This window comes from Salvelinus fontinalis, chromosome 10 (assembly GCF_029448725.1).
Source record: "Salvelinus fontinalis isolate EN_2023a chromosome 10, ASM2944872v1, whole genome shotgun sequence".
Lineage (NCBI taxonomy): Eukaryota > Metazoa > Chordata > Actinopteri > Salmoniformes > Salmonidae > Salvelinus > Salvelinus fontinalis.
The window spans coordinates 11,392,565-11,404,772 of record NC_074674.1 but is presented as its reverse complement, the minus strand read 5'-3'; the positions used below and the strand labels follow the sequence as shown (position 1 = coordinate 11,404,772).

The 12,208-nt window shown below is 46.7% G+C and overlaps 1 protein-coding gene across 3 annotated transcripts in view; it reads right to left on the bottom strand.

Moving 5' to 3' along the window:
* The window catches only part of LOC129863612 (volume-regulated anion channel subunit LRRC8A-like), a 63,124-nt gene extending 51,485 nt beyond the window's left edge, over positions 1–11,639 (bottom strand). For 2 of the 3 annotated variants that reach the window (XM_055935721.1, XM_055935718.1), the window contains exon 1: positions 11,514–11,639. The gene's annotated coding sequence lies outside the window, so the exon portion shown is untranslated. Of the gene's footprint in view, positions 1–10,306; positions 10,450–11,513 lie in introns of all 3 variants that reach the window. The other variant, XM_055935719.1, reaches the window with a different exon arrangement.
* Positions 11,640–12,208: the final 569 nt, after the last annotated feature.

Sequence of the window (12,208 nt, the reverse complement as noted above, 5' to 3'; positions counted from 1 at the left end):
GCCAGGGTTTCACTGGTGTTTTGTGGGTGTTTGTTTCCTGTGTCAGTGGTTGGACCACACAGGACTGTTTTGAGGTATGTCACGTTTGTTGTTTTGTAGTTTGTAGTGTTTTCCTGTTATTTTCATTAAATCATGAACACTTACCTCTCCGCATCTTGGTCTGATCCATGCTCCTCCTCGTCTGAGGAGGAGAACGACATTGACTGCCATAACAGAAACACCCACCACAACAGGACCAAGCGGATTGAGGAAGGAAGGCAAGAACAACAGCAATGGGGAAAAGAGGAATGGACTTGGGAGGAGATTCTGGACGGAGAAGGACCCTGGGCAGAGCCAGAGGAGTGTCGCCGCCCCAAAGCGGAGCTGGAGGCAGCGAAAGCGGAGAGGAGGTTCTATGAGGCAAAAGCACGTAAGAGCGGCTGGAAGCCCGAGAGGCTCACCCAAAAATTTCTTGGGGGGGGGCTAAAGGGGAGTGTGGCGAAGCCGGGTTGGATACCTGAGCCAACTCCCCGGGCTTGCCGTGGAGTAAGAGGGCGTCGTACTGGTCAGACACCGTGTTATGCGGTAAAGCGCACGGTGTCCCCAGTACGCGTGCTTAGCCCAGTGCGGGCTATTCCACCTTGCCGCACTGGGAGGGCTAGGTTGGGCATCGAGCCGAATGCCATGAAGCCGGCCCAACGTATCTGGCCTCCAGTACGTCTCCTCGGGCCGGCGTACATGGCACCAGCCTTACAGGTGGTGTCCCCGGTTCGCCTGCATAGCCCAGTGCGGGCTATTCCACCTCGCCGCACTGGCAGGGCTACGGGGTTCATTCAACCTGGTAAGGTTGGGGAGGCTCGGTGCTCAAGAGCACGTGTCCTCCTTCACGGTCCGGTATATCCGGCGCCACCTTCCCACCCCAGCTCAGTACCACCAGTGCCTACACCACGCACCAGGCTTCCAGTGCATCTCCAGAGCCCTGTTCCTCCTCCACGTACTCTCCCTATGGTGCGTGTCTCCAGCCCAGTGCCTCCAGTTCCGGCACCACGCACCAAGCCTCCTGTGCGTCTCCAGAGCCCTGGACGCACTGTTCCTTCTCCCCGCACTCGCCCTGAGGTGCGTGCCCTCAGCCCGGTACCTCCAGTTCCGGTACCACGCACCAGGCCTAGAGTGCGCCACGAGAGTCCAGTGTGCCCTGTTCCTGTTCCCCGCACTCGCCCTGAGGTGCGTGCCCTCAGCCCGGTACCTCCAGTTCCGGTACCACGCACCAGGCCTATAGTGCGTCTCAGCCGGCCAGAGCCATCTGTCTGCCCAGCGCCGTCTGAGCCATCTGTCTGCCCAGCGCCGTCTGAGCCATCTGTCTGCCCAGCGCCGTCTGAGCCATCTGTCTGCCCAGCGCCGTCTGAGCCATCTGTCTGCCCAGCGCCGTCTGAGCCATCTGTCTGCCCAGCGCCGTCTGAGCCATCTGTCTGCCCAGCTCCGTCTGAGCCATCTGTCTGCCCAGCGCCGTCTGAGTCATCCGTCTGCCACGAGCCATTAGAGCCGCCCGTCTGTCCCGAGCCAGTAGAGCCGTCCGTCAGTCAGGAGCCGCTAGAGCCGTCCGTCAGTCAGGAGCTGCCAGAGACGCCCGCCAGTCAGGAGCTGCCAGAGACGCCCGCCAGTCAGGATCTGCCAGAGACGCCCGCCAGTCAGGAGCTGCCAGAGACGCCCGCCAGTCAGGAGCTGCCAGAGACGCCCGCCAGTCAGGAGCTGCCAGAGATGCCCGCCAGTCAGGAGCTGCCAGAGACGCCCGCCAGTCAGGAGCTGCCAGAGACGTCCGACAGTCCGGAGCTGCCCTACAGTCCGGAGCTGCCGTACAGTCCGGAGCTGCCGTACAGTCCGGAGCTGCCCTACAGTCCGGAGCTGCCCTACAGTCCGGAGCTGCCCTACAGTCCGGAGCTGCCACTCAGCCCGGACCTGCCGGAGTCCCTCAGCCAGGACCTGCCGGAGTCCCTCAGCCTGGACCTGCCGCCCCTTGTCCCGGTGCTGCTCCTTGTCCCGGTGCTGCCCCTTATCCCGGTGTTGCCCCTTGTCCCGGTGCTGCCCCTTGTCCCGGTGCTGCCCCTTGTCCCGGTGCTGCCCCTTGTCCCGGTGCTGCCCCTTGTCCCGGTGCTGCCCCTTGTCCCGGTGCTGCTCCTTGTCCCGGTGCTGCTCCTTGTCCCGGTGCTGCCCCTTATCCCGGTGTTGCCCCTTGTCCCGGTGCTGCCCCTTGTCCCGGTGCTGCCCCTTATCCCGGTGCTGCCCCTTATCCCGGTGCTGCCCCTTATCCCGGTGCTGCCCCTTCATTTAGGTGGGGTTAGTGGGAGGGTGGTCATTGGGAGGGGGATAAAGAAGCGGGGATTGATTATGGTGGGGTGGGGACCTCGTCCACCGCCAGAGCCGCCACCGTGGACAGACGCCCACCCAGACCCTCCCCTAGACTTTGTGCTGGTGCGCCCGGAGTTCGCACCTTAAGGGGGGGGTTCTGTCACGTTCCTGACCTGTTTTCCTTTGTTTTGTATTCATTTTAGTTGGTCAGGGCGTGAGTTGGGTGGGTTTGTCTATGTTTTGTATTTCTATGTGGGGTTTTGTGTTCGGCCTGGTATGATTCTCAATTAGAGACAGGTGTGTATTGTTTGTCTCTAATTGAGAGTCATACAAAGGCAGCCAGGGTTTCACTGGTGTTTTGTGGGTGTTTGTTTCCTGTGTCAGTGGTTGGACCACACAGGACTGTTTTGAGGTATGTCACGTTTGTTGTTTTGTAGTTTGTAGTGTTTTCCTGTTATTTTCATTAAATCATGAACACTTACCTCTCCGCATCTTGGTCTGATCCATGCTCCTCCTCGTCTGAGGAGGAGAACGACATTGACTGCCATAACATAGGTATTCCTCTTGTCCAAATGGGATAGGGCAGTGTGCAGTGTGATGGCGATTGCGTTGTCTGTGGACCTATTTGGGCGGTAAGCCAATTGAAGTGGGTCTAGGGTGACAGGTAAGATGGAAGTGATATGATCCTTGACTAGTCTCTCAAAGCACTTCATGATGACAGAAGTGAGTGCTATGGGGTGATAGTCATTTAGTTCAATTACCTTTGCATTCTTGGGTACAGAACAATGGTGGCCATCTTGAAGCATGTGGGGACAGCAGACTGGGATAGGTAGAGATTGAATATGTCCGTAAACACTCCAGCCAGCTGGTCTGTGCATGCTCTGAGGATGTGGATAGGGATGCCGTCTGGGCCGGAAGCCTTGCGAGGGTTAACATGTTTAAATGTCTTAATCACAACGGCCACAGAGAAGGAGAGCCCACAGCCCTTGGTAGAGGGCCGTGTCGGTGGCACTGTATTATCCTCAAAGCGGGCAAAGAAGGTGTTTAGTTTGTCTGGAAACAAGACGTCAGTGTCCTTTTATGGTCCATTGATTGTCTGTAGACCCTGCCACATAAGTCGTGTCTGAGCAGTTGAATTGTGACTACACTTTGTCTCTATACTGACATTTTGCTTGTTTGCTTGCTTTGCAGAGGGAATAACTACACAGTTTGGCCATATTCCCAGTCGCCTTGCCATGGTTAAATGCAGTGGTACGCGCTTTCAGTTTTGTGCGAATGCTACCATCTATCCACGGTTTCTGGTTAGGGCAGGTATTATTTTTTTTTTAGCCCCTTTTCCCCCCAATTTTCGTGGTATCCAATCGCTAGTAATTACTATCTTGTCTCATCGCTACAACTCCCGTACGGGCTCGGGAGAGACGAAGGTCGAAAGCCATGCGTCCTCCGAGGCACAACCCAACCAAGCCGCACAGCTTCTTTAACACAGCGCGCCTCCAACCCGGAAGCCAGCCGCACCAATGTGTCGGAGGAAACACCGTGCACCTGGCCCCCTTGGTTAGCGCGCACTGCGCCCAGCCCGCCACAGGAGTCGCTGGAGCGCGATGAGACAAGGAAATCCCTACCGGCCAAACCCTCCCTAACCCGGACGACGCTAGCCCAATTGTGCGTCTCCCCACGGACCTCCCGGGTCGCGGCCGGCTGCGACAGAGCCTGGGGGCGAACCCAGAGACTCTGGTGGCGCAGTTAGCACTGCGATGCAGTGCCCTAGACCACTGCGCCACCCGGGAGGCCCAGGGTAGGTTTTAATAATAGTGGGTACAACAACTCCTATACACTTCCTTATAAACTCACTCACCAAATCAGCGTATAGGTCGATATTATTCTCTGAGGCTACCTGGAAAATATCCTAGTCCGCGTGATCAAAACAATCTTGAAGCGTGGATTCCGACTGGTCAGACTAGCGTTGAATAGTCCTTAGTACGGGTACTTCCTGTTTGAGTTTCAACCTATAGGAAGGGAGAAGCAAAACGGTCAGATTTTCCGAAACGAGGGCGGGTGAGCATTGTGGAAGTCAGAGTAACAGTGTTTGTGTTTTTCCCAGCGCGAGTGCTACAGTCGACATGCTGATAGATTTTAGGTAGCCTTGTTCTCAAATTTGCTTTGTTAAAATCCCCAGCTACAATAAATAGGATATGTGGTTTCCAGTTTGCATAAAGTCCAGTGAAGTTCCTTGAGGGCCGTTGTGGTATCGGCTTGAGGGGGGGGATATACACAGCTGTTACAATAACCGAAGATAATTATCTTGGGAGATAATACGGTCGGCATTTGATTGTGAGGAACTGTAGGTCAGGTGAACAAAAAGGACTTGAGTTTCTGTATGTCTTTACAATTACACCATGAGTCGTTAATCATGAAACATACACCCCGCCCTTCTTCTTCCCGGAAAGATGTTTATTCCTGTCGGCGCGGAGCACTAAGAATCCAGGTGGCTGTACCGACTCCGACAGCATATGCCGAGAGAGCCATGCTTCCGTGAAACAGAGTATGTTAAAATCCCTGATGTCAATCTAGAAATCCACCCTTGTCCTGATTTTGTCGACCTTATTGGACATTAGCGAGTAATATACTCGAAAGTGGTGGGTGGTGTGTGCACCTCCGAAGTCTGACTAGAAGACCGCTCCAGTCTCCCTCTTCTCCGGCGGCGTTGTTTTGGGTCGGCCCCTGGAATCAGTTCAAACGCCCTTGGCTGGAGCGGACAAAGGATCTGCGTCGGGAAAGTTGTATTCCTGGTCGTAGTGCTGGTAAGTTGACATCGCTCTGTTATCCAATAGTTCTTCCTGGATGTATGCAATAACACTTAAGATTTTCTAGGCTAACAATGTAAGAAATAATACATAAAAAAACTAAATACTGCAAAGTTTCCTAAGAACTAGAAGTGAGGCAGCACTCTCTGTCGGCGCCAGCTTTCACAACCATCAAGCACTATGATGAAACTGGCTCTCATGAGAACCGCCACAGGAATGGAAGACCCAGAGTTACCTCTACAGCAGAGTATACGTTCATCAGAGTTAGAGGCCTCAGAAATTGCAACCCAAATAAATGCTTCAGAGTAACAGACACATCTCAACATCAACTGTTCAGTGGAGACTGATGAATCAGGCCTTCATGGTCGAATTGCTGCCAAGAAACCACTACTAAATGACACCAATAATAATAAGAAAGTCACTTGGGCCAAGAAACACTTGCAATGGACATTAGACCAGTGGAAATCTGTGCTTTGGTCTGATGAGTCCAAATTAGATTTTTTGGGTTCCAACCACCATGTCTTTGTGAGATGCAGAGTAGGTAAACGGATGATCTCCGCATGTGTGGTTCCCACTGTGAAGCATGGATGTGAAGGTGTGATGGTATGGGGGTGCTTTGCTGGTGACACGGTCTGACAAGGCACACTTAACCAGCATGGCTACCACACGATTCTGCAGCCATACGCCATCCCATCTGGTTTGGGCTTAGTGGGACTATCATTTGTTTTTCAACAGGACAATGACCCAACACACCTCCAGGCTGTGTAAGGGCTATTTGACCAAGAAGGAGAGTGATGGAATGCTGCATCAGATGACATGGCCTCCACAATCCCCCGACCTCAACCAAATTGAGATGGTTTAGGATGAGTCGGACCACAGAGTGAAGGAAAAGCAGCCAACAAGTGCTCAGCATATGTGGGAACTCCAGGTGAAGCTGGTTGAGAGAATGCCAAGAGTTTGCAAATCTGTCATCAAAGCAAAGGGTGGCTATTTGAAGAATCTCAAATATAAAATATATTTTGATATGTTTAACACTTTTTTGGTTTCTACATGAGTCCATGTGTTCTTTCATAGTTTTGATGTCTTCACTAGTATTCTACACTATTATTCTTGTCACGCCCTGACCTGAGATATCTCTGTTTTCTTTATATTTTGGTTAGGTCAGGGTGTGACTCGGGTGGGTACGCTAGTTTTTTTTATTGTCTAGGGTTTTTGTAGGTCTAGGTGATTTGTATGTCTATGCTGGCCTGATATGGTTCCCAATCAGAGGCAGCTGTTTATCGTTGTCTCTGATTGGGGATCATACTTAGGTAGCCATTTTCCTTTTGGTGTTTGTGGGTTCTTGTCTATGTGTAGTTGCCAGTCAGCACTCATTTGTATAGCTTTTGGTTAGTTTGTTCAGTGTTCATTCTTTTAATAAATTAGAATGTACGCATACCACGCTGCGCCTTGGTCTGATTCATACGACGCACGTGACAACAATGTAGAAAATAGTAAAAATAAAGAAAAACCCTGAACGAGTAGGTGTTCTAAAACTTTTGACCGGTAGTGTACAGTGGCAAGAAAAAGTACGTGAACACTTTGGAATTATCTGGATGTCTGCTTAAATTGGTCATACAATTTGATCTGATCTTCATCTACTCACAACAATAGACAAACACAGTCTGCTTAAACAAATAACACACAAGCAATTATGAGTTATGTCTTTATTGAACACACCGTGTAAACATTCATAGTGCAGGGTGGGAAAAGTATGTGAACTCTTGTTTTAGTTCAGCAATATTCTTGTGATGTGTGAACTGCTCTCGAGGTCATGCCACAGCATCTCATTCGGGTTGAGGTCAGGACTCTGACTGGGCAATTCCAGAAGGCGTATTTTCTTATGTTGAAGCCATTCTGTTGATTTACTTCTGTGTTATGGGTCGTTGTCCCGTTGCGTCACCCAACTTCTGTTGACCTTCAATTGACGAACAGATAGCCTTACATTCTCCTGCAAAAAGTGTTGATAAACTTGGGAATGTATTTTTCTGTCGATGATAGCAAGCTGTCCAGGCCCTGAGGCAGCAAAGCAGCCCCAAACCATGATGCTCCCTCCACCATACTTTACAGTTCGGATGAGGTTTTGATGTTGGTGTGCTGTGCCTTTTTTTCTCCACACATTTTGGTGTGTGTTCCTTCCAAACAACTCAACTGTAGTTTCATCTATCCACAGAATATTATGCCAGTAGCGCTGTGGAACATCCAGGTGCTCTTTTGCGAACTTCAGATGTGCAGCAATGTTTTTTTTGGACAGCAGTGGCTTCTACCATTCTTGTTTAGTGTTTTACATATCGTAGACCCGTCAAAAGAGATGTAAACATGTACCAGAGATTTCTGTAAGTCTTTAGCTGACACTAGGATTCTTCTTAACCTCATTGAGCATTCTGCGCTGTGCTCTTGCAGTCATCTTTGCAGGACGGCCAGTCCTAGGGAGAGTAGCAACAGTGCTGAACTCTCTCCATTTATAGACAATTTGTCTTACCGTGGACTGATGAACATCAAGGCTTTTAGAGATACTTTTGTAACCCTTTCCAGCTTTATGCAAGTCAACAATTCTTAATCTTAGGTCTTCTGAGATCTCTTTTGTTTGAGGCATGGTTCACATCAGGCAATGCTTCTCGTGAATAGCAAACTCAAATGTTGTGAGTGTTTTGTATAGGGCAAGGCAACTCTAACCAACATCTCCAATCTTATCTCATTGATTGGACTCCAGGTTAGTGGACTCCTGACTTCAATTATCTTTTGGAGAAGTCATTGGCCTAGGGGTTCACATACTTTTTCCAGCCTACACTGTGAATTTTTAAATTATGTATTCAATATAGACTAGAAAAATACAATAATTTGTGTGTTATTGGTTTAAGCACACTGTGTGTGCCTATTGTTGTGTCTTTGATGAAGGTCCGATCAAATTTTATGACCAATTTATGCAGAAATCCAGGTAATTCCAAAGGGTTCACATATTTTTTCTTGCCACTGTGTGTGTGTGTGTATATATCTATATATAAACATAATCTCCAAAAATGTCAGACAGAATTATAATCACATGGTGAAACCTTGCCTGATTGAACTGCAACATAACTTTACCACATTAAAGTGTTTCCCTGACAGTTGCCTGACATAGTATTCAAGTAGGCAGGTAGAGAGCTTTAGGCTTACCTGCCACCCCTCCTGAATCTTAATTTATGTTATTCCCCAGGTAGATTGATCAACGTAGTCTGATCGTCTGGGCTACAGAAATCTGAAAGCATACCACTAACAGAACAGTCCTTGTGTAGAAGTGGGGGTACAGGAGAATAGTAATGCCCAGCTGAACACTGGACGGTAATGCATTTCAGTAAGAGATTACCAGAGTTTGTTTTACGTCTCCCTCCAGAACAAGCAAAGATGATGACCAGTCTGTTAAATAGTATGGCTTGTTTTATGTAAGGCTTTGAGGAGAGGAGTAAAATAAGAGAATTTGGTGGCCGATTCCTGAACAACGTCTATTTGCGCCCCTACTGGATGGAAATTACAAGTGTAATGGCTGTGCTCAATGCAATGGCACTTATACATGCAGATCCTTCAAACACCCACAAACAGGGAAATCGATCCCAATCAAAGGTGTTATTACGTGCTCCACTAAGGCAGTTATTTATCTTATAACTTGTCCTTGTGGTAAAAATTATGTGGGTAAAACAAAGCGCGAATTAAAAGTACGTATCTCAGAGCATTGTAGCACCATTAGGTGCAAAAACTTGACTTATCCAGTTGCGGCCCACTTTTTGGAGGCAGGCTACTCAATTTCGTCTCTACGTTATATTGGCATCGAACATGTCACCCTCCCTAGGAGAGGGGGTGACCTTGATAATTTATTGTTAAAACGAGAGGCTGTCTGGATCTTTAATTTAAAGACCCTTGCTCCCTTCGGTCTCAACGTAGACTTTGATCTGAAGCCATTCTTGTGATTATTGTGACTTTGCCATTGTAATTGTTTGTAAGCTTGTGTAGTCTAAAATGAGTCTATGATCGTATGCTATCCATTTGTTTTTTGTATGCTGTTCTTTGTATGTCATTTTAATATTTGAGAATTAACCAATGATATTAGGCCACTCTTGGCCATGATTACAGACACCTGTGTGTCTTTTGACACTATATAAACGAGTCATCCCGCAGTGTTTGTGATTATACCCTGATGAAGACAGCTTGGCTGTCGAAACGTTGGTAATAAAATTTTTGCATCTGAGCTCCTACAGTGTGCGGCTCTCCTTTATTTTTTTAAGTGTTCTAATTCCGCTAGCCAGCACCTCGCCTAAAAAGGTGTGCGTTTCTTTTTCTTCTAGATGGTTTTCAGATCCTACCCTCAGCCTTATGTAGGTACAGTGAGTCAGTGCTCCCACCTTCTGAAGACAAAGCTACCATTGTCCAGGCAGGGCTGCGTTGTCCAGGCAGTGTTGACTGGCATACATTAGAAAAAGGGCCAAACATAGAAATATAATTACTAGAAGGCCCATCACCACTGCGATTTGTATGTACCATGATGGGTACACTAAATTGGAGATGCTAGTTCTAATAATTATATTTCTATGCGGCCAAACCTGAGCCAAACTTATATCCCTGAGTCAAGGCCAAATAACCTCCTCCAAGGGCATTGCCGCTCTTTACCTGGAACTACAGGGAGTCATTCTTAGAGAAAATATCAAAGAATGTAAAAATTGGGAACAAATACCATCCCTCTTTAAGAGCATTAAGACGTTGAGTGATGTATCTGAAATTCATCAGAGGGTGATTTGCGCTGCCAGAGGATCCAAGGACAGTTGAGACACTCAACATTTAAAAAAAAAAATGACATTTGATTTACAAACATGGTGGTGCGTAGTAGACAAACAAGCATTTGTTAGCACCCTAATCAACACCAAGTACTCGACAAAGAAGTTAGAGGTCAAGTTGTTTGCAACATTTTTACACACAGGGTAATTACATTACGTGTCCCTCTTTATGTCAGCCTTGTAAAAGAGATGTTGTCTTTCTTCAACAATGTTTTGAAAGTAGACCAAGGCTGAGACAGTAGAACAGTCCAGTGCATAGGATTAGCATGAGGGCTATTTGTGTTTGTTATGATCTGGTGAGTAACTTCAAAAATAACACTTTGCAGAACATACCAGTGACCTCACCGATGTCCAGCCCCGGGGACAGACAGTGTCACAGAGAGACAAGATGATGTCATCATTTTATGTCCGGGCATCCATGCTCAGGTGTTATAATTGGGTGGAGGGGGGAGACTTGTAGTGGTTGGTGGCCGTTACTTTTGGGAAAAAATAGCAATTTTGTGAACAGTTTCACCTCTCTGAAATAAAAACACTCCAATTTAGCCTTGATGTCCAACTCACATACAGGGTTCTGATGGCATCAATGTGATGTGTACATTTAATTTATAATTTTCTCCATGAGGTTCAGTGGACAATGTTAAGTGGCCTGGCTGGCAGTCCTATATGATGTTCTGGACAGTAGCCTACCTGAGGTGCCCCCAGGGCAGGTAAAATGCCAACAGACAGAAGAATATTGCTTTTGGCACTAGAGCCAACTAACGCTAACTAGCAAAACATAATTTTTTTCGAAATCGATACTTGGAGTCAAAGTATGGATATGTCGTCCAAAATAATATCGCGAAATGTAACTAGATACATTCTTCCCCCGTCACTATCAAAATCCATTATTTGTAGAAATGCAATTGCATAGAATGACATGTTGCCAATTGATGTGTTATTACAGACTGCAGATAATCCAAGACAGGTGAGCATTTGAAGGCCCACTCAGTATGTGCTTCTGTGTGCCATTGTTTGAGCTCCCTTAAATTACCTGTTATTAGATCTCTTTTTTTTTTTTACAATACATGTTGTAAGGCCTACTTTACATTTTTCCAAATATTCATTCCATATTGAAATATCATCCCATGACATTAATTAACAAGTGTATATCCAGAAATCATTATTTATCGTCACTAACATGTTATCCACATTGCAACGATTTATAGGAAAGTGGTATACAATTGCCTACCTAGACTGGTGTAAAATTAAATCGCTGTGAAATCATAAAAAGACTAACAGTCTGCGTGTGCCAGGTGCCGGTTGAATGGCACGTGTTATGGCTCCAACAAAATGCACAAGCTGATAATGAAGCAATAAACCACAAAATACAGTTTAAGTTTATATATAAAGTCGTTTCGTGTCTATAACAAATGTAGAATTACGTTATCACCGACAGTCTTTGTTGGATTCCCAAACAACACCCCGGTGACGCTGTTACGATGTCATACACAGAAGTCGACATTTTTCTCTGAACATCATAATGTATAAAGTCCTTACTCACCTAATTTGTTACAGAAACTGTCTTTATCCTTTTCCGCACATATTTGAAACATTTCGTATTGGTTCACAGAGGGGCAACGTTAAGGTTCACACTAACCATCCGCAGCACGTGTGTGTCGTGAGCAGCATTAGCATATAGTGGAATCGGCGGTTCGCCTTCAAAATAAAAGTATTCAATTGAAACTGATGCAAACGGATAAAAAGTCAAAACATGCCACAATTGGACTATAATTATATACAAATGAACAAGATACAATTATTAGTTCATTTGAACCCCCAAAAAGTAGAAATCAGTTGAAATCACACTGGAGATGTATTTGAATTCAGAATTTCATTGGGGGCATACGTATATGCACTGTACAGACTAACCTATGGATTGTTCACCCAAGAAATGGGATATCAGCCACTCAGTGACACCCACAGAACACAACTATGTAGAATTTACACAAATATTAGTGTTTTAGCTCTTATTGCAAGACTTTAACTGTTGGAAATCACCATCCCAGTCAGTATATTGTGTGTATTGAACATTCATATTGAACTGCACAGCCTGACCTATGGATTGTGCACCCATGAAACGCAGTGTGGAGAAGCTACTCTGGAAGTATAGTTTATTAGGTTACCATTTACTTCACTCTGGAAGAAGTTAAGCTACACTAAAACTACCCTCGCAAAATATACATTTCTTAACTAAAG